General features: G+C 41.9%; 1 pseudogene; it reads left to right on the top strand.

Annotated features, from left to right (window-relative positions):
* The window catches only part of LOC107830605 (E3 ubiquitin-protein ligase CHIP-like), a 37,307-nt pseudogene that overhangs the window by 1,956 nt on the left and 11,014 nt on the right, over window positions 1-24,337 (top strand).

Below are 24,337 nucleotides of genomic sequence, written 5' to 3'. Positions count from 1 at the left end.
TAATTCAAGGCTGGTGTTCAAAGCCTCGTTATTTGATTCTTCCGTCATGAATCGAAATCTGGGACTAGTCTTCACCGACTTCGACTAGTATCAATGCTTCGGAACCATATACTAAGGAGAATGGGGTCGCCCCCGTACTGGATTTTGACCTTGTTCGGTATGCCCAAAGGACTTCTGGCAGGATTTCTCTCTATTTTCCCTTCGCGTCGTTCAATCTCTTCTTCAGGTTTTGAAGAATAGTCTTGTTCGTTGATTCGGCCTGACCGTTCCCACTGGGGTGGTATGGTGTTGATAATATCCTTCTTATTTTATGATCTTCGAAGAATTTTGTGATTTTGCTGCCAACGAATTGCTTCCCATTGTCGCATACTATTTCGGTGGGTATCCCGAATCGGCATATGATATGATCCCAAATAAAGTCTATAACTTCTTTCTCTCTTATTTTCTCGAACGCCTGCGCTTCAACCCACTTAGAAAAATAGTCAGTCATAAATAAAATAAATTTGGCTTTACCTAGGGTCGACGGCAGAGGGCCGACGATGTCCATCCCTTATTTCATGAATGGCCACGGGGATAGGACCGAGTGAAGTTGTTCCCCGGCTTGATGGATCATTGGCGCAAACCTCTGACATTTATCACATTTTCGAACAAATTTTTTCGCATCTTTGCCCATATCGATCCAATAATACCCCGCTCTGATCACTTTTCAAACTAATGTGTCGGCACCGGAGTGATTGCCACAAGTGCCCTAGTGTACTTCCCGGAGGATGTAATTGGTATCTCCCGGACCCACGCATACCGCCATCGGTCCATCGAATGTTCTTCGATATAGTGTTCCGTCCGCAGCCAACGTAAATCGAGCAGCTTTAGTCCGTAGGGCCCTGGAATCTTTAGGGTTTGAAGGGAGCTTTCCGTTTTTCAAGTATTTAATATACTTGTTTCTCCAATCCCAGGTTAAGCTAGTAGAATTTATTTCGGCGTGCCCATTTTCTATTACCGATCTTGAAAGTTGGACGACAGTCCCCGAGCTCAAATCACCTACCTCTACCGACGATCCCAAATTTGCGAGAGCATCGGCCTCATTATTCCATTCTCGTGGAACATGTCGTAGGGTCCATTGTTTGAAATAGTGTAAGGTGATAAGCAGTTTGTCCAGATACCTTTGCATCCTACCTTCTCGGACTTCGAAGGTTTTGTTTACTTGACTCACCACTAGCAAAGAGTCAAAATGCGCCTCAATGACTTCTGCTCCCAAGTTTCTAGCTAGTTTGAGACCTGCAATCATGGCTTCATACTCAGCCTCGTTGTTAGTTAACCTGATAGTTTTAATAGCTTGCCTAATAATGTTACCCGTGGGGGGTCTCAAAACTATGCCTAACCCAGACCCCTTTATATTCGAAGCACCGTCCGTAAAAAGGATCCATACCCCGGACGATATACCTGATTTCAAAAGGAGTTCCTTTTCGACTTCGGGTATGAGGGTTGGCGTGAAGTCGGCCACGAAGTTTGCCAAAATTTGAGACTTGATGGTCGTGCGGGGTTGATATTTGATATCGTACCCACTGAGTTCGATGGCCCATTTGGCCAATCGGCCTAATAGTTCGGGCCTATGTAAAATATTACGGAGTGGGCAGGTGGTTAATACGCTTATGAGGTGACATTGAAAGTACGGCCTTAACTTTCTAGATGCGCTTACCAGGGCAAGTGCCAATTTTTCTAAGTGCGGATACCTAGTTTCCGCTTCCTCTAAGGTCCGACTTACTTAATAAACGAGAAATTGCGTACCTTGCTCTTCTCGAACTAGGACGCTGCTTACGGCGACTTCCGATACCGCCAAGTACAGGTAGAGCTGCTCGTCCGCTTTCAGAGTATGAAGCAGTGGCGGGCTCGAGAGGTATCGTTTTAATTCCTGTAACGCTTGTTGGCATTCCGGTGTCCAGGCAAAGTCGTTCTTCTTTTTGAGTAGGGAGAAAAATTTGTGACTTCGATCCGATGATCTTGAAATGAACCGGCCTAAGGCTGCAATTCTTCCTGTTAACCTTTGTACAGCTTTCACGCTGTCCACGATGGTGATGTCTTCGATGGCCTTGATTTTGTCGGGGTTGATCTCAATTCCCCGATTTGAGACCATGAAGCCGAGGAACTTGCCCGAACCAACCCCGAAAGCACATTTTTCGGGGTTGAGCTTCATGTTGTATTTCCTCAGAATCTTGAACGTTTCCTGCAAATGGGCCAAATAGTCCTCTGCGCGCAGGGACTTAACTAGCATGTCATCAATATAGACTTCCATCGTTTTACCTATTTGTTCTTCGAACATTCTGTTTACTAAGCGTTGATAAGTAGCTCCTGCATTTTTTAGCCCGAAGGGCAATACGTTATAACAATATGTTCCATATCGGGTCACAAATGAAGTTTTTTCCCGGTTGTCCGGGTTCATCTGAATTTGATTATACACGGAATAGGCGTCGAGAAAGGTGAGGATCTCGTGGCCGGCCGTGGCATCGATCATACGATCGATGTTGGGCAGTGGAAAGGAATCTTTAGGGCATGCTTTGTTCAAATCCTTATAGTCCACACACATTCTAAGTTTGTTTCCTTTTTTAGGTACAACAACCACATTGGCTTACCATTCGGGGTATTTTACTTCCCGAATAGACCCTATCTTGAGAAGTTTGGTTACCTCGTCCTTTATGAATGCGTGCTTTTCCTTGGACTGGAGTCTTCTTTTTTGCTTCACCGGTCTGAACATAGGGTTCGAGCTTAACTGGTGCGTCGTTATGTCCGGCGGGATCCCTGTTATATCTAGATGGGACCAGGCAAAACAGTCGATGTTATTGATAAGAAATTGAATGAGTTTCTTCCTGAGTTCGGGGCTCAAACCCGTTCCCAGGTATACCTTTCGTTCGGGCCAGTGTTCGATCAGTACGATTTGCTCCAATTCCTCAATTGTTGATTTGGTGGGATCAAAATCATCAGGGGTTACGAAGGATCGAGGGATCCGTCGATCATCATCGTCTTCTTCAACGTTCTGCTTACCTGGCTGGGTCGAAGCCAATGTCTGTGATTGCTATTTGGCGCTCTGCTTTGAACCTGATCCTTTTATCGGCGAAGGCGAGGATATTGATTTTGCTTCTTCGATGGAGAACATTTCCTTTGCGGCTGGTTATTCCCCGTACACTATTTTGACACCTCCCGATCTTGGGAATTTGAGGACCTGGTGTAGGGTCGAGGGTATGGCTCTCATGCTGTGGATCCACGGCCTTCCGAAGAGGGCGTTATATCTCATATCACCTTCGATCACGTGAAACTTTGTTTGCTGGATGGTTCCGGCCACATTTATCGGTAGGGTAATCTCGCCTTTAGTGGTTTTACATGTTATATTGAATCCATTTAGAACCATAGTTGCGGGTACGACCTGATCTTGCAGGCCGAGCTGTTCTACGACCCTCGATCTGATGATATTGGCCGAGCTACCTGGATCAATTAACACACGCTTACTCGTAGTTTTATTCATGAGTACGGATATTACCAGTGCATCGTTATGGGGTTGGATGATTCCCTTTGTATCTTCATCAATGAAGGATAAAGTCTATGTGGGTGTATAATCTTGAGTTCGAGATCGCTTCATAATCGACGTTTTAGTGCGTTTAAGCATCGGTCCCTGGGGGGCATCGACGCCGCCGACGATCATGTGAATGACGTGTTGCAGTTCTTCTGGCTCATTTTGCTTGCCGAATTCCTTGTCTCTAAAATGGTTCTTCGCCCTATCGCTCAGAAATTCCCGAAGGTGCCCTTTGTTAAATAAGCGGGCCACTTCCTCTCTTAGTTGCCTGCAATCTTCCGTTCTGTGGCCATGGGTGCCATGATATTCGCACATTTGATTGGGATTCCTTTGGGTAGGATCGGTTTGCATGGGTCGAGGCCATCTGGTGTCTTTGATGCGTCCGATGGCCGATACAATGGCGAATGTACCAATATTGAAGTTATACTCCGATAGTCGAGGGACTTCTATAGGATCTGTATATTTATCAAAGCCGCTATCGAGAATTTTTTCCCCGATCAATCCTTTGGTTGTTTCGAACCGTATCACATGCTGAACCGTTGTTCATCCGATCTGTGTCGTACGGTTGGTATCGGTATCTGTTCGACCTTTATTCTCTGTTGGTTTCCCTTTGATTTTTAGTGGTCGTGTGGTTCTGACGTACGGGCCCATACGGAGCTCCCAATTGATCATCTTCGACCCTGATTTTTGATTGGTACCGGTTGTGTACATCTGCCCAAGTTATTACTGGGTACTCGATCAAATTTTATTTCAGCCGACGTGATGCTGTCGAACTTAGCCCGTTCAGTCCTTGGGTGAAAGCTTGTACGGCCCAATCATCTGTGACCGGTGGCAAGTCCATACGCTCTATTTGAAATCGGGATACGAATTCCCTCAGCATTTCGTTACCCCTTTGTTTTACTTTGAAGAGGTCAGATTTCCTTGTTGCAACCTTTATGGCACCAGCATGTGATTTTACGAACGAGTCTACAAACATGGCGAAAGAATCAAATGAATTTGGTGGTAAGTTGTGATACCAGATCATTGCTCCCTTTGCGAGGGTCTCTCCAAACTTTTTCAACAACACGGATTCGATCTCATCATCCTCCAAATCGTTGCCTTTGATGGCACATGTGTAGGAGGTGACGTGTTCGTTAGGATCATTCGTACCGTTATATTTGGGAATTTCGGGCATACAGAATTTTTTGGGGATTGGTTTTGGGGCCGCGCTCGAAGGAAAAGGCTTTTGTATGAATTTTTTTGAATCGAGCCCTTTTATTACTGGCGGAGCCCCCAAAATTTGATCGACCCTAGCGTTATACGTTTCCACTTTTTTGTCGTTGGCTTCGACTCGCTTTGTGAGTTCCTCGAGCAATTTAGCAATTTCAGGAGCGGTCCCCGATTCCTGCTCGTTTGATTTCACTACGGCGGGTTCCGCTCTGGGGGTGACTTCTCGAAGAAGCGGATTGGAGTTTGGCCTGCTTTGCGTATGAGTTCGGCTCTGCAACTGAGCTATCGTTGCATGTTGATCTTGTAACATTTCAAAAATCATACGCAAGCTGACCCCGATTTCCCCCGTGCTGTAGGTGTCTCGGGCTATGGATCGAGCACCACCCTGAACGCTTCTTTTCGGTTCAAAACGCTGATTCGCTTCTAGAGCTATTTGCGAATTGATATCCAGTGGTACTTCGGCTCGAATTTCGGGTTCTTCGATTCGAGCCTCGTTGTCGTTGTCAGGTAGCCTTCCGGCCCCGGGCACCAAGTTGTTGGTTTCATCTTAAAGGCCGGCTTCGAGGTCGATAGGTAGAGCCATTGCTGATTCGAAGTTGTAAGGTGGAGTGTACTGTAGATTTATATCAAACAACCACTGTTACCCTTAGCCCCACGGTGGGCGCCAAACTGTTTACCCGAAAAATCTGATAACGTTAAATTTAGATATGGTTCTAAGGGTATGCAAATTTCTTTGATACAAAATGACAATACAGGTATTTTTTGCTATGAAATGGGAATGATGGACGGGAAGACTCGAAAATATTAGGAGAACAAGCACAATGAAATCTTAATGTATTTTATGAGGACCTTGTCTATTGCAGTCTATCTCCCTTTTTATAGTAGAGGGTCATTACTTTGTCTATAACAACATAATAAAATAATACATATAGTGGAGAACCTATGATGGTTTGTCTCTCCCTTGATTCTCGCCAAGATTCTCTCCCTTGGTGCGGTTGTAACGGCTCTTGTCTGCGAGCTTGGCGCTGACTCGAGCTCGGTGCTAGATCGAATCCCCAGTCTTAGTTCGAGCTCGGTTCTGCCTTGGAGCATCGATATTCGGGGCCTGTGTCGATCGGCGTTGCCCCGTAGTCCGATTCGGACGCGGGCTCGATAATGATATCGAGTTTTGCCGTTGATTGATCTTATAGCTCGAAGCTCGACGTCTCTACTTCGGAATTTGTCCGAGCTTGCCATGTGGATACCCTTCGATTGAAACGTCATTGTCTCAACCGGTCTTTATGACCAAGAATCGGTTTTGACCATACACAAACGTAGCACTGAGATATAGTAATTAACAAGAATAAAATAGTAACAACGATACCAAGATTTTTACGTGAAAAACCCTTTTGAATAAGGGAAAAAACCACGCCCCAAGACGAGCAGCTAATATCACTATAGCAAGGAATTTTACATTTTGTAGGTCCGAGTAAAATACTCCAAAGACCACTACAACACTCAAAAGAAATAATCCTCTTTTGATATTCTCACCTTACTACAATATCGCTCGCTCTCTATTTTTCTCACAGACTATTTCCTTATACCTTGTCTGTGAAACATCACTCTTTCTTTCTCTCTTTGTTGGTGTGTAGAAATGATAGCTGAAGCTCTCCTTTTATAGCCGAAGTCTCACTCTCTAAAGCCTACTATATTTGACAATTTGCACACACTTTTCCTTCTTTTTTCTTCAATGTTGACAATTCAACAAAGTTGGCTACCAAACCAAAGAAATTTTCCTTAGGCACATGCCTATTACTTTGGCTTTTGAATGAGATGGACCCCATCAATCTTCCCCTCCAGTCTCATTCATCTAGAGGAGGTAGCACTGTCTTCTAGTTTGAGTGCATGCCGATAGGTTCTTTGCATAGCTCAAACCTGTCTCTTGGTACTACCTTGGTCAACATATCAGCCGGATTTTCACTCGTGTGAATCTTTTGGACCTGTAAAGATTCGTTCTCCACCTGCTCACAAATCCAATGATATCCCACATCTATATGCTTTGTTCTTGCATGGTACATGGAGTTCTTGCTCAAGTCTATTGCACTTTGAATGTCACAATAGACAACATACTCCTTTTGATGCAATTCCAGCTCTTGAAGAAACCGCTTGAGCCATACCATATCCTTGCCAGATTCTGTAGCGCCAATGTACTCTGCTTCAGTTGTTGAAAGTGCAACACACTTCTGCAATTTAGACTACTATGATATAGCTCCCCCTGAAAAAGTAAATAGATATCCAGTAGTGGATTTTCTATTATCAGTATCACCGGCCATATCAGCATCCGCGAATCCCTTCAAGATTGGATCAGATCCTCCAAAACACAAGCAATCTCCTACAGTACCTCTTAAGTACCTGAGTATCAACTTGACTGCTTCCCAATGTTTCTTTCCAGGATTTTCAAGAAATATGCTAACAACACCAACTGTATGAGTAATATCAGGTATGGTGCATACCATTGCATACATCAAGCTTCCGACTGCTGAAGAATAAGGAACTCTAGCCATGTTCCCTTTCTCCTCCACTGTTGTAGGACACATCTTCTTGCTCAACTTTAGATGACTAGCAAGAGGTGTGCTGACTTGCTTAGCATTCTTCATGTTGAAGCATTCCAGTACACGTTTAATGTACTTCTCCTGAGACAACCACAACTTTCTGCTTGTTCGCTCTCGAACTATTTTCATACCCAGAATTTATTGTGTTGGGCCCAAGTCCTTCATATCAAATGACTTGGACAAATCTCTCTTCAACTTTATGATCAGCTCTTTGTCTTTTCCTTCATTTAACATGTCATTCACAAACAACAACAAAATAATAAAGTTGTTGTCAGAAATTTTTTTGAAGTATACACATGGATCATAATATGTCTTTGTGTAAGTTTCATGAATGAGTCAAACTTTTTGTACCATTGTCGTGGTGCCTGCTTCAACCCATAAAGACTCTTATTCAGTTTGCACACCATGTGTTTTCTTTCAGCTACTTCAAATCCTTTTGGTTGCTCCATATAGATCTCTTTTTTCCAAATCTCCATGAAGAAATGCAGTTTTCACGTCCAACTGCTCCACTTCAAGATCTAGGCTAGCTGCTAAGCTCAAGATTGTTCGAGTAGAAGTCATTTTGACAACATGTGAGAAAATTTTGTCAAAATCAATACCTTTCTTCCGTTCGAAGCCTTTTACCACCAATCGAGCTTTGTATCTGACCAGCTTGCCATTTCCATCTTTCTTGAGTTTAAAGACCCATTTGCATTTGAGTGGTCTTTTTCCCTTTGGAAGTTCAACCAACTTGTACGTGCCATTTTTTTGCAGTGATTCCATCTTTTCTTGCATGACTTTCATCCACTTGTTCTTTTCTGGATGGGACAACACCTCCTTAAAACTTTTTGGCTCCCCTTCATCACTGGTGAGGACATACTCTGTGGAAGGGTACCTACATGACTCTACCCTTGGCCTCTCTGATCTCCTCAGAGGTTAAGGTTGTTTTTCTTCCTGAGTGGGGTGCTCCACTTGCTTGACACCATCATCAAGTTGCTCCCCCTGCTCAATAACCTCACCAGGTTGCTCCCACTGCTCGACAACATCGTCGGTCCTACTTTCTGCACTTGTGGGATTGTTAGAAGTAGAAAGAATAGTAACAAGGTTAGGAATTATACCATTCTTGTCCTTCTCTGGCATATCATCAGCAGTTCCAACTTCACTTTCTCGGAAGACTACATCTCTGCTTCAGATGACCTTCGTCTTTATAGGATCCCACAATATGTATCCGAACACTTCATCTCCAAATCCTATGAATATGCAGGGAACAAATTTATCATCCAGCTTTGTTCTCTGCTCCTTTGGTACATGTGCAAAAGCTCTGCAACCGAACACCTTCAGATGCGAGTAGGACACCTCCTTGTTAGTCCAAACTCTCTCTGGGATGTCAAACGCCAACAGAACTGATGGACTCTTATTGATCAGGTAACATGCCGTCTGAACTGCTTCACCCTAGAATGAGTTAGGCAGTTTAGCCATTATGAGCATGCTTCTCACCTTCTCCACAATGGTGCGGTTCATCCTTTCGGCTACGCCATTGTGTTGTGGAGTTCCAGGAACTGTCTTTTCATGTCTGATACCATGGCTCGAACAGTACTCTTCAAATTCCCTTGAAGTGTACTCACTTCCATTGTCACTTCGGAGACGCTTTAGCTTTTGGCATGTCTCCATTTCCACCATAGCATGAAACTTCTGGAAAACTTGAAACACCTGATCTTTGATTTTCAAAATATAAATTCATAATTTTCATGAAGCATCATCAATAAAAGTAACAAAATATTTGTTACCGCCCATCGATTCAATTTTCATTGGACCACAAACATCAGAATATACCAAATCAAGTATATTCAATTTTCTTTCAGCCGATATTTGAAATGAGACTCTATGCTACTTTTCAAATAAACAGTAGTCACAAGGTTTTACTGTTGTACCTTTGGCATAAGAAATAAGTGATTTATTGGCAAGAATCTACAATCCCTCCTCGCTCATATGGCCCATTCTTTTGTGCTACAAATCTATAAAAATCTCATCTTGCGCCGCGTTCAATTCACCTTGGCATATTTCTGCATTTGTCCTGTACAACATGCCACGAGCAACTCTCTTTACAATCACCAATAATCCCTTGGTGAGTCTCCACTTTTGATTTGCAAAATAGTTCTTGTATCTATCTCAGTCTAAAGCAATTCCCGAGAGCAAGTTCATCCGTAAATCAGGTACATGTCGCACGTCCTTCAGAACCAATGTGCATCCGACATTTGTCTTGATACAAATATCACCAATCCCCGCAATCTTTGAGTAACTTGTGTTACCCATTCTCACAGTACCGAAATCACCTGCTACATATCTGCAAAAAAGATCTCTAACCGGTGTGGCATGGTAAGATGATGTTGTATCAACCACTCATTCTGACTATGGACCTAATAAGTGCATGCATTCCTCTTCCTCATTTATAAAGAGGACAACATTATCATTGTTTTGCCCCATGGCGGTTATGTTGTCGTCATTCTTCTGGCCACTAGTTTCACCTTTTCCCTTCCTTGGATTTGAGCAATCTCTTTTGAAGTGACCTAGTTGATCATAATTGTAGCAATTTCTAGCTCTTGATTTGGATCGGTTCTTAGACTTCCTACGAGCTCCGGATCTACCATAGTTGCTCGAACTCTTTTGAAAACTACTGCCTCTACCTTCTGTGATGAGAGCATGTCCTTGATTTTCAGGCTTCTTTCTCATCTTCTCATTGAGTAGAAGAGCCGATGTGACGTCTTTTAACTCAATGGTAGTCTTACCGTACAGGATAGTTGTTGCCAAATTATCGTACGAAGATGGCAACGAGTTCAATAGCAAGATGGCTTTATCTTCTTCCTCGATTTTCACTCCGAAGTTGGCGAGCTATGTGATTAGTCCGTTAAACACATTTAAATGTAACAAAAAATTCGTACCTTCATTCATGTGTAGGGCATATAACTGCTTCTTCAAGTACAATTTATTTGTCAGCATTTTGGACATGTATAGGCTTTCCAACCTTGTCCAAACTCCACGTGCGGTGTCTTCATCAATGATATTATTTACCACATCATCTGATAAGTGCAACCTGATTGCACTAGCAGCCCTTTCATCCAAGTCAGCCCAATCCTCAGCTTTCATTGTATCAGGCTTTTTGTCATCGGCATCAAGTACCTTGTGTAATCCTTATTGAATGAGCAGATCCTTCATCCTTCTTTGTTATGTTGAGAAACCGTTATCTCCGTTGAATTTTTCTACCTCGTACTTTACTCCAGATATTTTTTTTTCACCGAGTATAGTATTACCGATAGTGAATAGTGCTTCTGTGAACGAGCAGAACATGTGCTCTGATACCAGTTATTGAGAATAAACCCCCACATAAAATAATATTCACGGTAATAAAAGCGGAATAATAACGTAGCACTGAGATACAGTAATTAACAAGATTAAATAGTGACAACGATACCAAGATTTTTACGTGAAAAACCCTTTTGAATAAGGGAAAAAACCACGTCCCGAGACGAGCAACTGATATCACTATAGCAAGAAATTTTACTCTTTGTAGGTCCGAGTAAAATACTCCAAAGACCACTACAGCACTCAAAAAAAATAATCATCTTTTGATATTCCCAACTTACTACAATATCGCTCGTTGTCTATTTTTCTCACAGACTATTTTCTTATACCCTGTCTGTGAAATATCACTCTTTCTTTCTCTCTTTGTTGGTGTGTAGAAATGAGAGCTGAAGGTCTCTTTTATAGCCGAAGTCTCACTCTCTAAAGCCTATACTATATTTGACAATTTGCACACTTTTCCTTCTTTTTTTCTTCAATGTTGACAATTCAACAAAGGTGGCTACCAAACCAAAGAAATTCAACAAAGTTGGCTACCAACCCAAAGAAATGTTTCTTAGGCACATGCCTATTATTTTGGCTTTTGAATGGGATGGTCCCTATCACGGAGCTCTCCCATTTCCTCTTGAAAACCGCCGCATTATAACCAAAATTTCTCAAATATGCCATTACATTCCTCTGGAGTATCGATTTATTCGATTTTGCACATGAAAACACTTCCAATGCCTTAGCAATGCAAGACGCCAATACATTACGGTACAAATCGAGATCCGCTTTGAAGTTATGGTCTTTCTAAGTGGGTGTAGCCAGTAGTTCTTTATTCCCTACATATAATGACCTAAGTGTAATTTGTGGGAGAATAGGCCCACTATTATCTTGGTCTTGCATTGCTTCAAAAGGAACAGTATGCTGAAGGTGTGAGAGAATTGGAAAAGGTATAAACATCATCTCTTACAGATGTTTAAATACTGTCTTGCGACTGTCCATGCTTCACATTGTTACTTAACACTTCTTTGGCAGTGCCATTCTGAGGTGTCTACTCTGTATACAAATAGCCTCTGTTTGTTTGAAAGTTTAGGCTTCAGTCCTAATTGTTATGAAAATGTCAACGTGACAAAGTAGGTATATTTCTCCTTATAATTTTGTCATTTCTTATACATTCTTACTTTTGCTATTATTGTTTCCTTTTCATGCTCTTAGTATATTAATCCAAATGCAATTCTGTAATTAGGGATGTAGCGCGGTTGCTATTGTCACTGCTCATTCTCAATAGTTTTAACATATGAAAGTTAGCAGGCCTGATTGTCATAAATCAAGTTTTGTGAACCTTTTATCATTTCATTGGTTTATTTTCTGAGTCTCCATTTTCCATAAAACTGCCTTAAGTTCAAACTTAACTAAACTTGATCTAATTTCACCCTTATGCGTTTAGCTAAGTGATCTGATAGAAACCAGAAGTAGATAACAGAATAAATAGAACAAAGAAGTTAATATTATTGGCAATAGTTTGTGCAAGAATCTTAAATACAACTACACCAATAAAGTTGTCCGTATCGAAAGGACAATGTTCCAGAATAAAGTAGTTTTGGTTCTGATAATGATACCTACACATTACAGGATCTATTACTTATATAATAGGCTGATCATAACTACTACATAACCTATTAGGATAAAGATAAAATAACTTCTAATAACCATAATAAAACTGCTAAACAGATAATAACTGAAAGCTTCAGGAATTATTTTCTCCTAAATCTTTGCTTCTTCTGGAAGATACATGGCTTATCAGTAAACCCCTCCTGGAAAGACGACTTGTCCTCAAGGCAAAATTTGAGAAATTGTGCCCACATCAGTAGGAAACATGTCATTTTTGTCTTATCCTTCACAATCAGTGTGTCATTCTCTTCTTGCATCAACTCCAGATGAGAAAAAGTCCCAGGTTTGCAGCAATGACTAGGGCTAAACCTTTCTCCACAACCATAGCAAAGGCCTTTGTCTCGCCGAATTTATTGTTCATGAGTCAACGGGCGAGTGTTGGGAAGTGATGGTGGTTGAAAAGGACGTGTAACTGGTTGGCGGGATGGCAGAAAAGCGAAGGATTCTCGGGCCACTAGAGATGATGTCCTAACCAAAGGAGGTCGTGATACAGAAGGCAAAGTGGGTGCCTTACTGGACCGATTAGGTCCCTGTTTTCCTTCATATTCTAAAGCCAGGCTCACTGTCTTGTACACAGATCGAGTTTTGTTAATCCTAACGTCCACGTAAAGGTCTTCTTTCAGCCCACTGAGGAAAACTCCAAGCAAACAGTGTTCTGGCCAATTTTGCACATGCGCTGCTCGTTTTGCAAATTCTTGCCTATACTCAAACATTGTTCCAGTTTGTTGGATATCACAGAGATGTTCATCAGGGTTTTAAAACTCAGTAGGTCCGTAATTTTCTTGCATTACTTTCACCAATTCGTCCCAATAGTAAATGGTTTGCTCACTGTTGATCCAAGTGAAAAGATCCAATGCATCTCCTTCTAAGTACATCGAAGCCATATCGACCTTGCATTCCTCATAAGTTTGATAGTACTGGAAATACTTCTCTGCTTTTAAAATCCAGCCTCTAAGATCTTCTCCCTCATAATTTGAAAATTCCATCTTTGTCTGTGAGCACTACAAAATTTCTCGTTGCCAAGTGCTATTAACCTCACCCTCTTCTGGTATGGCTTTAGCTTTCCTTTTATTATTGTGATCTCCATCGTGGTGTGCTTTTAATGTGGCCACATCAGCGGCTAAAGCATCTATGGCTTCCAATTTCGTTGTTATAGTCGTCAATTGTTGGGAAATCGGGTCAAGAGTAGGAATGGTGGGTTCACTTTGGGAAGCGTTGGTCTGTGTGTTCACCGTGGCAGATCTTACTGCTCTGATACCAAACTGATGGAAACCAGAAGTAGATAACAGAATAAATAGAACAAAAAAGTTAATATTATTGGCAATAGTTTGTACAAGAATCTTAAACACAACTACACCAATAAAGTTGTCCGTATTGAGAGGACAATGCTCCTAAATAAAGTAGTTTTGATTCTGATAATGATACCTACACATTACAGGATCTATTACTTATATAATAGGTTGACCGTAACTACTACATAACCTATTAAGATAAAGATAAAATAACTTCTAATAACCATAATAAAACTGCTAAACAGATAATAACTAATAAACGTCTAATAACTGAAAGCTTCAGGAATTATCATCTCCTAAATCTTTGCTTCTTCTGGAATATACGTGGCTTATCAGTACACCCCTCCTGGAAAGATGACTTGTCCTCAAGGTGAAGTTTGAGAAATTGTGCCCACATCAGTAGGAAACTGATCTTGCCGAAATCACACCTCAGTTTGGGTTGTGAAGCGGCCAATTGCAATAATAATATCCAACTAGAAGTCAGGATCGAATCCACAGGGAGCGTAGATGGGATTAGGTATATATTTGGACTAAGCACGTAAAGTGTCTAAGATGCACTTCCAAAAATTGTGTTTTGATTCTACTTCTAAATTAAGCTACGGTTTGCAAATGTAAAGCTAGAGAATAATATTTTTTGTGTTGTTTTTCAAGTATGTAAAAGATCTAGGGTTGTGACTTCCACTTAGGTATTTTCCTAACGGGTTGTGGGCTTTAGGGCAGGTTTGGTAGGCTGGGGTGTAATATAACAATCAACACGTAATTACCCACTCAATACCTTTCGGTAATAGAGTGGTTTTGACCCAATTTAGCTTTCTCAAGTCCAAATGGGTAATTCGCAAAATAGTTGATAGATGCTCAAGTCGGGTTTTACTATCTCTAGATTCAACCCTTTAATTGGGACTATCAATTTCTTGAGTTCACCCAAATTTCTTGTTAGCCAAGTTTTTCTAGACTCGGTCTCTCTTTCTCAAGTAGAGACTAAGTCAAATAGGCTCAAATCAATATTTGCAACCATTAATTCTAGAATTAAAGCAAGAACTAGGCTAAATATTACACACCCAACCATAAACAAGCCCTCCCATTAGGTACCCAGTAGGTACCCACACTAGGATTGGGTCACAATCTTAGCTAGAAATTTAGCTACTCATAGATGAAAATGAAGAAATTAAAGAAGAATAGAAGATTAAACTCATATTCAATGATAAAGAGATAAATATCCAATGTAAAATAGACAAACTATCATAAAATTTCCTAAAGCAGTAAATAAAAATGGCTCCCAACTTTCAGATGTTCAAACTTAACCTAAATTTGACATAAAGAATTATTTATACACATCTAAAATTATCGGACAAAATTACCCCTGCGGAGGTTCTGCAGCCGCACAATTCTATGTGCGGTCCACACTTTGAAGTTGGTCTTGACAGGATGGACTTCTGCGGCCGCACAATTCTGGGTTGCGGCCGCAGGTCTTCAGATTCTGCGGACTGCATATTTTTGAGTGTGGCCGCACTCTTGAATTTGAGCTTGACATGAGGGACTTCTATGGACTGCACATTTTTGAGTACAGCCACACTCTTGAATTCTGCAGCCGCACAATAATAGTTTGGTCTGCATTTCTTCATGGACTCAGAACTCCATCTCTCTGAACCTCATCTTTTGCGGCCGCACAATAATTGTGCGGTCCGCACTTTGCAAAGGAATTCTGTCAGAGGTCCTTCATAGTCTGCGGCCGCACTCAATATTGTGCGGTCTGCACTTTGCTCTTTTTGCTTGGTTTTAGTCCTTGTCCAAAAATACTCCTTCTTGAGTTGAATTTCATCATTTTGGCTCTTTTTCCAATGCTCATGCAAGTAAGCACATTTTATCATTTTTTGGAAATACCTTTAAGCATTTTTGAGCTAAAACTAAAGTAAAAGAGTGCAAATAAGTAGTCAAAATCCCTACTTATCAACTCCCCCAAACGTAAGCTTTTGCTTGTCCTCAAGCAAATAAGGTAATTCTCACCTCCACAAGAAAAGATCTATTTCAGTTGGCCTAAGTTATATCAAACACACATCAATTGGGACCAACAATTACCCACACACTCATGAATTATCAACAAGGCCATGTTTTGAATGTTAAAGCACAAATAGCTCTAATGTGACACTTGAGCATTAAGAGTTGACTTTACTCATCAAGGAAGTTTTCACTTTTATGTAGGTCACTGTGGATCCCAAACTCCTCCTCCTATACTCTCCGTAAGCTCATCTCACTCAAGAATGTAGCACTCAGTTCAATGATTCGTGAATGGTTCGCTCATCACTCTCAAAAGAATGTTACAAGTACGGCTCTAAGTACCATATGTTTGCCCCTCATGTAGATCACCACTAATGTAAGCTTACTCGGCTTGAAATCACGTAGGGCTTTTTCGGCATGTAATGAAGGCTTTTGGACTAAGGAGGTAAATGTTGGAATGGAACGGGTTCATCTTTCCATTAGAACTCCATTTTCTCTTTTTGGCTCATACTTTGCCGACTCTTTGAGTCATTTTCTTTTTCCTTAGGGGAACTAGAGAGAACATCACTCTTTCTTGGTCATGATATCCATATTCTCCTTCTTTGTTTTCTCCATGCTTTGCACTTTTGCTTTCTTTTGAATCCTTTCAACCCTTCAAATTATTCATTTTCTTTTTGTGTTTTTCTTTTGTTCTTTATTTCTTTTTCTTTGCCTTTCCTTTTCTTTATTTCTTTTCTCTTCTTGTTCCTTGATACCACTTTCAAACTATTCATCTCTCCCCCAAACTTATGTTTTCATCATTTGTTTCTCATGAGTGCTAAGGAAAGCTCGGGTGCCAAGAAAGGGTCACTATAAAACGGGTAAAGGCTTGTAACATGGTTATCGAATGAAAAAGGCTTTAGGCTCAAAAGGGTTTACAAGGATAACATCATTGGTGGGCCATGGAAGTTTGAAAACGGGTCAAGGAGAGCCTACAATTACTTCTCAAGCTAAGCAAACTTAGAATTTCGCCTAGAAACACATTCGGGGCAAGTTCTAGATCATTCACACGGGTACTTGGACTTGTAACAAAATATCTCACTTCTCACACAACCGGATTGTTAAAGAGGATAGATTCGAGGTCCCACAACAATCGTATTCAAGATTGAAGATCGCTAATGGTTCAACTAAACCACCCGATGATTGCCTAAGTCAACAGAAGAGTCACAAGGTCACTAACTAGAGCCATTTCTTTCCAAAAGCTTGTTTTTAACCATAAGCGTGTAGTTAAGTGTGTTGGTACCCAGTGAAGCATGCTTGACCCTTTTTTTTATTCATTAACACTACTGTTTCTACCTAAACATCAAAAATGGACTCAATCCCTTAAGAAGGTTGTCACGCCATCTGTCGTTGGGAAGAGCCACCCGGTTCACACAAAACCCACCTTTGGAAAGAACTGTGGCATTAAGAAAAACCAAAGGCTTATTACTCACTTAAACATAAAAAGAAGCTACCGAATCAAAAAAAATCTATTAACATAAATAAGAAGCTAACCAACTAAGAAAATAAAATAAAGAAGCTATGAAATAAGCTACTGAAAGTAAGACAATTGAATATACAAACTGAGGGGAATAAAATATATACATCAAAAGAGAGGGAGGAATATATACATAATGAAAGAGAAAATAAAGATAAAAGAAAAATAGTATTAAAGTTATTACAGGCCAATGTCATCAAATCAAACCAACCAAAATAGACCACCCCCTGAATAAAAAAAGCATTATCCCCAATGCTTAGCAAAATCAAAATAAGAGAGGGTAGATACTAAAGAAAACTCCATACGTGGTCTCAGGGTGCATGGCAGCATCACCACCCTCGGGCTCCTCCAACTGGATCTCATCATCCTCTGCTCGGGGAACAACGGGGTTGGTGAACATCTGAAGCACCTCCTCGGTAGTATGAGCAGCAAGGTCTGGCTCGTCAGACTAGGCAGCTGGTGCCTCTGCTGATGGTGCTGCTGGGTCTGCTGGTACTGATGGATCTGTCTCCATCAGTAGGTCAAATGGTAAATCACAAGCTGCTGCAATCTTTGTCACCTCCTTTCTCAATCTCTCCACTGATTTCTTCGAGGCTTGGTATTTCCTCATCTTCTTCACCTGTTTGTCCAACTCCTCAATAGCTCCCTCATGTGCCGCCAATGTATCCATAATGGTCTTCTGGTTGTCCAGGATCTTATTCAATGTTTCCTCCACTAACGGAGGAACTTGTGGTGCTGCTGGTGTAGAATACTGTGCTGCAACAGCACTGGATATGTCAAACAGCTTTGAAGTAGCTGTCTGCATCCAGTTGTTGAGACTCGCCAATGTCTGGGAGACTTTCAGCACAGTGAGTGGATATGTGGATGAAGTAGGCACTGGTACTGATGGTCTAAAAGATGAAGGTGGTGGCATGTCAGTTGTCTCTATGGAAGGACCGGCTGTTGTAGAAGGCATAGGAGTTGTAGAAGGCTCAGTAGCTAACTCTGTAACCACCACCGATGGCTCATCAAATTGACCAACGGTGGTAGTTTCCTTACCCCTGAACTTTGGGTTTTCCGTACCTTGCAAGGAGTACCATGGGAAGGGCTTCTTGGCCTGCACTTTTGTATCAAAACTCCTCGGCTCCACTTTTGCATCTGTGATATATTATGTGAGGGTGTTGGGATATGGGTAGGAGCTTTCACCTTTTTGGACAACCACTGACATGTTGGCCGACATGATGGCACCCACATTGATTGGGTACCAGGCCATAATAGATGCCACCAAAACTGCTCGGGGGATTGAAAGATTGTTCTCATTCCGGCTTGGGTCAATATGGCTGCACACAAAGGTTTGCCACCCTTTTGCTTCAAAATTAAGGGTGGCCCGTGCAATAGGAACCCCTGTTGTGATCCACGGTGGTGGTGGTCCTGGAGGAGCCAAAATCTCTGCTAACCAAGGGCGAGCTGCATCACCCATAGCAAGCTTCTCCAAGTACTAGATTGCCTTTACCTCCTCGAATCCAGGTAAGTGTTCAGAGTGCTTGGGTTGAATCTGACTTTCAAATTTCTCACTTTGGTACCCTTCTTGATGTGTGCCACATTGGCATAAAACTCCCGTACCAAGTGCTCTTTGGCATCCATAACACTCTGGGTGAACCACATCCACCCCTTGCGCTCCCTGAACTGCTTAAGGATATTTGGATTGTATTTATCCAAATCCTTCAGCAAGAATTGTCGCTCAAGTGTGAGCGATCTCTAGGGCCACCACTCTCTAAACTTTGTGAAGGCAGTCAAACTCACGAATCTATCTTCCCATACTTCCTTCTTCTTCGACCTCTCTAGGTCGCCCACTCTAGTGTCACCTCCCCTACCATCATCAGGAACATCACCATCATCTACTGCGGTATCGGAACCCTGGCTCTGAACCCTGGCTACCGGTATCGGAACCATCAGAAGAACTTGATGTGGTGGAGGGTTCGTTGCGCAGTTGGTATCTCCCAGTGAATTGTGGTGGTTGGGACTGAGCCTCAGGTTGTACCTCCACTGAGTGACCCTCGGAGGCTTCCCTAGACGGGACATATGAGCTTGATTATGAGGGATATATGGCCCTACCTCTCCCAGTGGTCGGGTTTTTGGCTATAGCTTTTGATTACACTCCCAGAGGTTGAGTGCCCTTTCCTCGGCCTCGAGAGGGTTTAACCCTCCCTTTAGATATATCACATCTGCCTCGTGATCGAACCATTGTATGCAATACGAAGCACATAAGTCAGTTAAAGTTGAGAAGCATGTTAACAGTTGCAGGAAATCAGTGTACAAAAGAGACAGTCCGGACCACATAATATTGAGTGCGGCCGCAGACTACATTGTGCGGTCGCACATGCTGAAGTGCTGACCGCACAATTTTGAGTGCGGCCGTACAAAACCAGGTTCATACTACTGGTTCTCTGAAGTTCCAAAGTGTGGTCGCACACATTTTTCCGCGGACCGCACAATTTTTATGCGGACCACATAATTTTGAGTGAGGTTCGCACTTTTCCTGTATCACATTTAGCCCTAACTCAAGATCTGCGGACCGCACAATTTTGTGTGCGGCCGCACAATTCAAAAATAAAATGGCACTGACTTAGGTTTTGTAATTTTTGCACAATTTAAACATTGTATTTGATTAAACATGATGAATGATCTACCCAGTCCCCAACGAGCACACATGAAATTACCCACACAATTTCAAGCACACATGAAGAACATTTGATATTTTAGGCCTAAAAATAACTATACTAATTAAGAACAAAAACTAAAAAATTGAAAAATCTAAACATGAATTGAACATACCAGTGATGAAGGATGCAAGTAAGAATCTACACTGATGAAATGAATGTGGAGTGTGAGGTACTTTGTGTGCATTGTGCTTGCTTAGGTCTCAAAGTTCAGAGTGTGTAAAGTTGTGAATAGTGCAATGAGGTCCTATTTAAAGGTTGACCAAAGTCGGTCAAAATTGAAGCTGAGTGCCGCCGCAGAATGGCCTTTTCTCTGCAATTCAAAACTTTAGAGAGTTGGATTTTTGGGTCTCCAGTTGTGTGGCCGCACAAAGAATTGTGCGGCCGCAGATTCTTCTCTGATGTGGCATACAAAATTGTGCGGTCCGCATAATAAATGTGCGGTCCATATTTTTTCAACACTTGGCCAATTTTTTTCGAACACAGTACCTGCAATGCACACTCATTCATGCAATTCAGTTCAAAACCAGTTAGCTTAATACAAAACCTATCTAAAAAAGAATAAAATAAAAAATAAAAAGAAACATGGGTTGCCTCCCAAGAAGCGTTTGATTTAACATCGAGGCACGACGCAGATTACCATCAATCACTTGAAATGAATTAACGCAACGACGTGGCCATCGTCAATTTTGCCAAGATAATGCTTTACCCGGTGACCATTGACTCTAAACACTTCATCATTTTTGTTCTTCAAGTCTAATGCACCAAAGGGTGTCACATTCACAAACTCAAATGGACTACTCCACTTAGACTTCAACTTTACCGGAAACATTCGTAACCGATAATTGAATAATAACACAAGATCACCTTCTTTGAACTCCTTGTTCCGGATGTACTTGTCATGGAGGTACTTCATCTTGTACTTATATAAGGACGAACTTGTATAAGCATGGTACCGGAATTCATCAAGCTCATTCAATTGTGCCACCCTTAAGTTGGCGGCGACATCCCATTCAAGATTAAGGTTTTTCAATGCCCACATAGCCTTGTGCTCAAGTTCCACCGAAAGGTGACAAGATTTCCCGAACACTAACCGGTATGGAGACATACCAATTGGTGTTTTGTAAGTCGTCCTATAAGCCCAAAGAGCATCATCAAGTTTCTTTGACCAATATGTCTGGTTGGCATTCACTGTCTTTGACAAAATACTCTTGATCTCCCGGTTGGAGACTTTCACTTGCCCGCTTGCTTGAGGATGATAGGGGGTCGAGACTTTGTGAGTGACACCATACTTGGTGAGTAAGATATCAAAAGCTTTGTTGCAAAAGTGCGATCCCCCATCACTAATAATGGCCCTTGGAGTACCGAATCTTGTGAAGATGTTCTTTTTCAAAAATACCACCACACTTTGAGCTTCATTGTTGGGTAAAGCCATGGCTTCAACCCACTTTGACACATAATCTACAGCTACTAAAATGTAATTGTTCCCACAAGAGCTCACGAACGGACCCATGAAATCAATGCCCCACACATCAAAAATGTCAATCTCCAAGATGGTGGTGAGGGGCATCTCATTTTTCTTAGAAATCCCACCGTCCCTTTGACATTCATCACAACGCTTAACGAGATCGCTAGCATCCTTATAAAGAGTAGGCCAATAGAATCCACAACTCAACACTTTTGTTGCCGTTCTAGCTCCACCATGGTGAGCACCATATGGTGAAGAGTGGAAAGCCTCAAGAATTTCCACTTGTTCTTCCTCCGGTACACATCGTCGAATCACATCATCGGTACAAATCCGAAAGAGATACGGCTCATCACAATAATAGTCAAGCCAATCCTGTTTGATCTTCTTCTTTTGGTTTGAAGAGAACTCATTCGGTACAATACCAATCACAAGATAATTTGCTAAGTCGGCAAACCATGGCATCCCGGTCATTGAAATGGCTAGAAGTTACTCGTCGGGGAAGGAATCATTTATCTCAAGGCCGTCACGTGGCCTCCCCTCCTCCTCCAAACGAGACAAGTGGTCCGCCACTTGGTTTTCACTACCCTTACGGTCTTGAATCTCTTGATCAAACTCTTGCAATAGAAGAACCCACCGCATTAACCTTGCCTTTGAATCCTTTTTGCTCATTAAGTACCGAAGCATCGCATGATCAGTATGGACAATCAACTTTGTACCCATCAAGTACGGGCGAAACTTCTTCATAGCAAAGACAATAGCAAGTAGCTCTTTTTCGGTCACTATGTAGTTGATTTGGGCATCATTCATGGTCTTGCTAGCATAGTAGAGCGGATGGAAGATTTTGTTGATACGTTGCCCCAAAATCGCTCCAACCGCCACATCACTTGCATCACACATGAGCTCGAAAGGCAAGCTCTAATCTGGTGCGGTGATAATAGGAGTAGTAGTCAATTTGAACTTGAGCAATTCGAATGCCTTCATACATTCCTCGTTGAAATGGAACTTAGCATCCTTCTCCAACAGTTTACACAAGGGGTTCACCACTTTGGAAAAATTCTTGGTGAATCAGTGATAGAACCCAGCATGAACCAAGAAGCTCCTCACTCCCTTCACGGATGTAGGGGTGGGAGTTTAGAGATCATCTCTATTTTGGCCTTGTCGACCTCAATACCATGCTTTGAAATTTTGTTGTGGAGGATAATGCCTTCCTCGACCATGAAGTGACATTTCTCCCAATTCAAAACCAAGTTTGTCTCCTCACATCTTGCCAAGAACTTATCCAAGTTGTTCAAGCAATCATCAAAAGAATTTCCGACCACGAAAAAGTCATCCATGAAGACCTCAAGAAAATCTTCCACCATGTCGGTGAAGATGGCCATCATACACCGTTGAAAAGTCATTAGTGCATTGCATAACCCAAATGGAATTCGCGAGAATGCGAAAGTACTATAGGGACAAGTGAAAGTAGTCTTCTCTTGGTCCTCCGGAGCAATAAGAATTTCATTATAGCCGGAATATCCATCAAGGAAATAATATAAAGCTCAACCGGCCAACCTATCAAGAATTTGATCAACGAATGGGAGTGGGAAATGATCTTTCCAAGTGACTTTGTTGAGCTTTCGATAGTCCATACACACTCTCCACCTGGTCATCGTTCTTGTAGGGATCAACTCATTCTTGTCATTTATTACCATAGTCATGCCCCCTTGCTTTGGGACACATTGCATCGGAGAGGTCCACGAGCTATCGGGAATGGAGTAAAAAACCCCAGCATCCAACCATTTTATGATCTCCTTCTTCACCACCTCTTGCATTGCTTCATTTAATCTTCTTTGATGTTCAACGGAGGGTTTGGCATTCTCCTCCAAAATATTCTTGTGCATGCAAAAGGCAGGGCTTATACCCCGAATGTCCGCCAATGTCCATCCTACAGGTTTCTTCCTCTTTTGCAGCACCGCCAAAGTAGAGTCTATATGCACGTTTATCAAACAAGAAAAAAGAATAACCGGTAAAGTAGAACATTTCCCAAGGAATTCATACCTGAGATGTGGCGGCAATGGCTTTAACTCCAAAGTGGGAGGCTCCTCGATTGAGGGCTTTGTTGGAGGAGTCTTCCGTTTCTCAAGATCTAAGGATAACTTTCGAGGTTCATAAGTGTACTACCACATTCCTTGCAATGCATTTACATATTCCACATAAGCTTCCTTCTCATTATCATCATGATTAAGCAATACGGCCTCCAAAGTATCGTCAACATTCATCATGGCACTAGCATCATCAATAATCACATTGGTCACTAAGTCCACAAACGAACAAACTTCATTGCTATTGGGTTACCTCATAGATTTGCATACATGGAAAACCACCTTTTCATCGCCCACCCGGAAGGTGAGCTCATCGGCTTCCACATCAACAAGAGCCTTCCCCGTAGCAAGGAAAGGTCTACCCAAGATAATAGACACCTCATAGTCCACTTCGCAATCAAGAATCAAAAAGTCTGTCGGGAAGATGAACTTATCAACACGAACCAACACATCATCAATAATACCCAATGGTCTCTGAGTACGATCCGCCATTTGTAACCCCGTAGATGTGGGTCTTGGTTGCCCAATTCCCGAAGGTTTGAACACCGAGTAGGGCATCAAGTTGATACTCACTCCTAGATCACATAGAGCTTTGGAAAAGTCGGCGCTCCCAATAGTACAAGGGATTGTGAAAGCGTCGGGATCTTCCAATTTCGGAGACATTGAGTGCATAATAGCACTCACTTGATGTGTCATCTTGATAGTCTCACAATTCATTAATCTTTTCTTTGTCACCAAATCCTTCATGAACTTTGCATAGCCATGCATTTGTTCCAACGCCTCAACCAATGGCACATTAATGGATAATCTCTTCATCATGTCAATAAACTTCTTGAATTGGTTCTCTCTATTTTGCTTGGGGAGCCTTTGAGGGTATGGAGGGGGAGGCCTTGGCATTGGTGCCTTGGCCTTTGGCACTACCGGTTCTG

Source organism: Nicotiana tabacum, chromosome 22 (assembly GCF_000715075.1).
Source record: "Nicotiana tabacum cultivar K326 chromosome 22, ASM71507v2, whole genome shotgun sequence".
Classification (NCBI taxonomy): domain Eukaryota; kingdom Viridiplantae; phylum Streptophyta; class Magnoliopsida; order Solanales; family Solanaceae; genus Nicotiana; species Nicotiana tabacum.
Note: the sequence above shows the minus strand (reverse complement) of the source record. Positions and strands in the feature narration are given on the sequence as shown.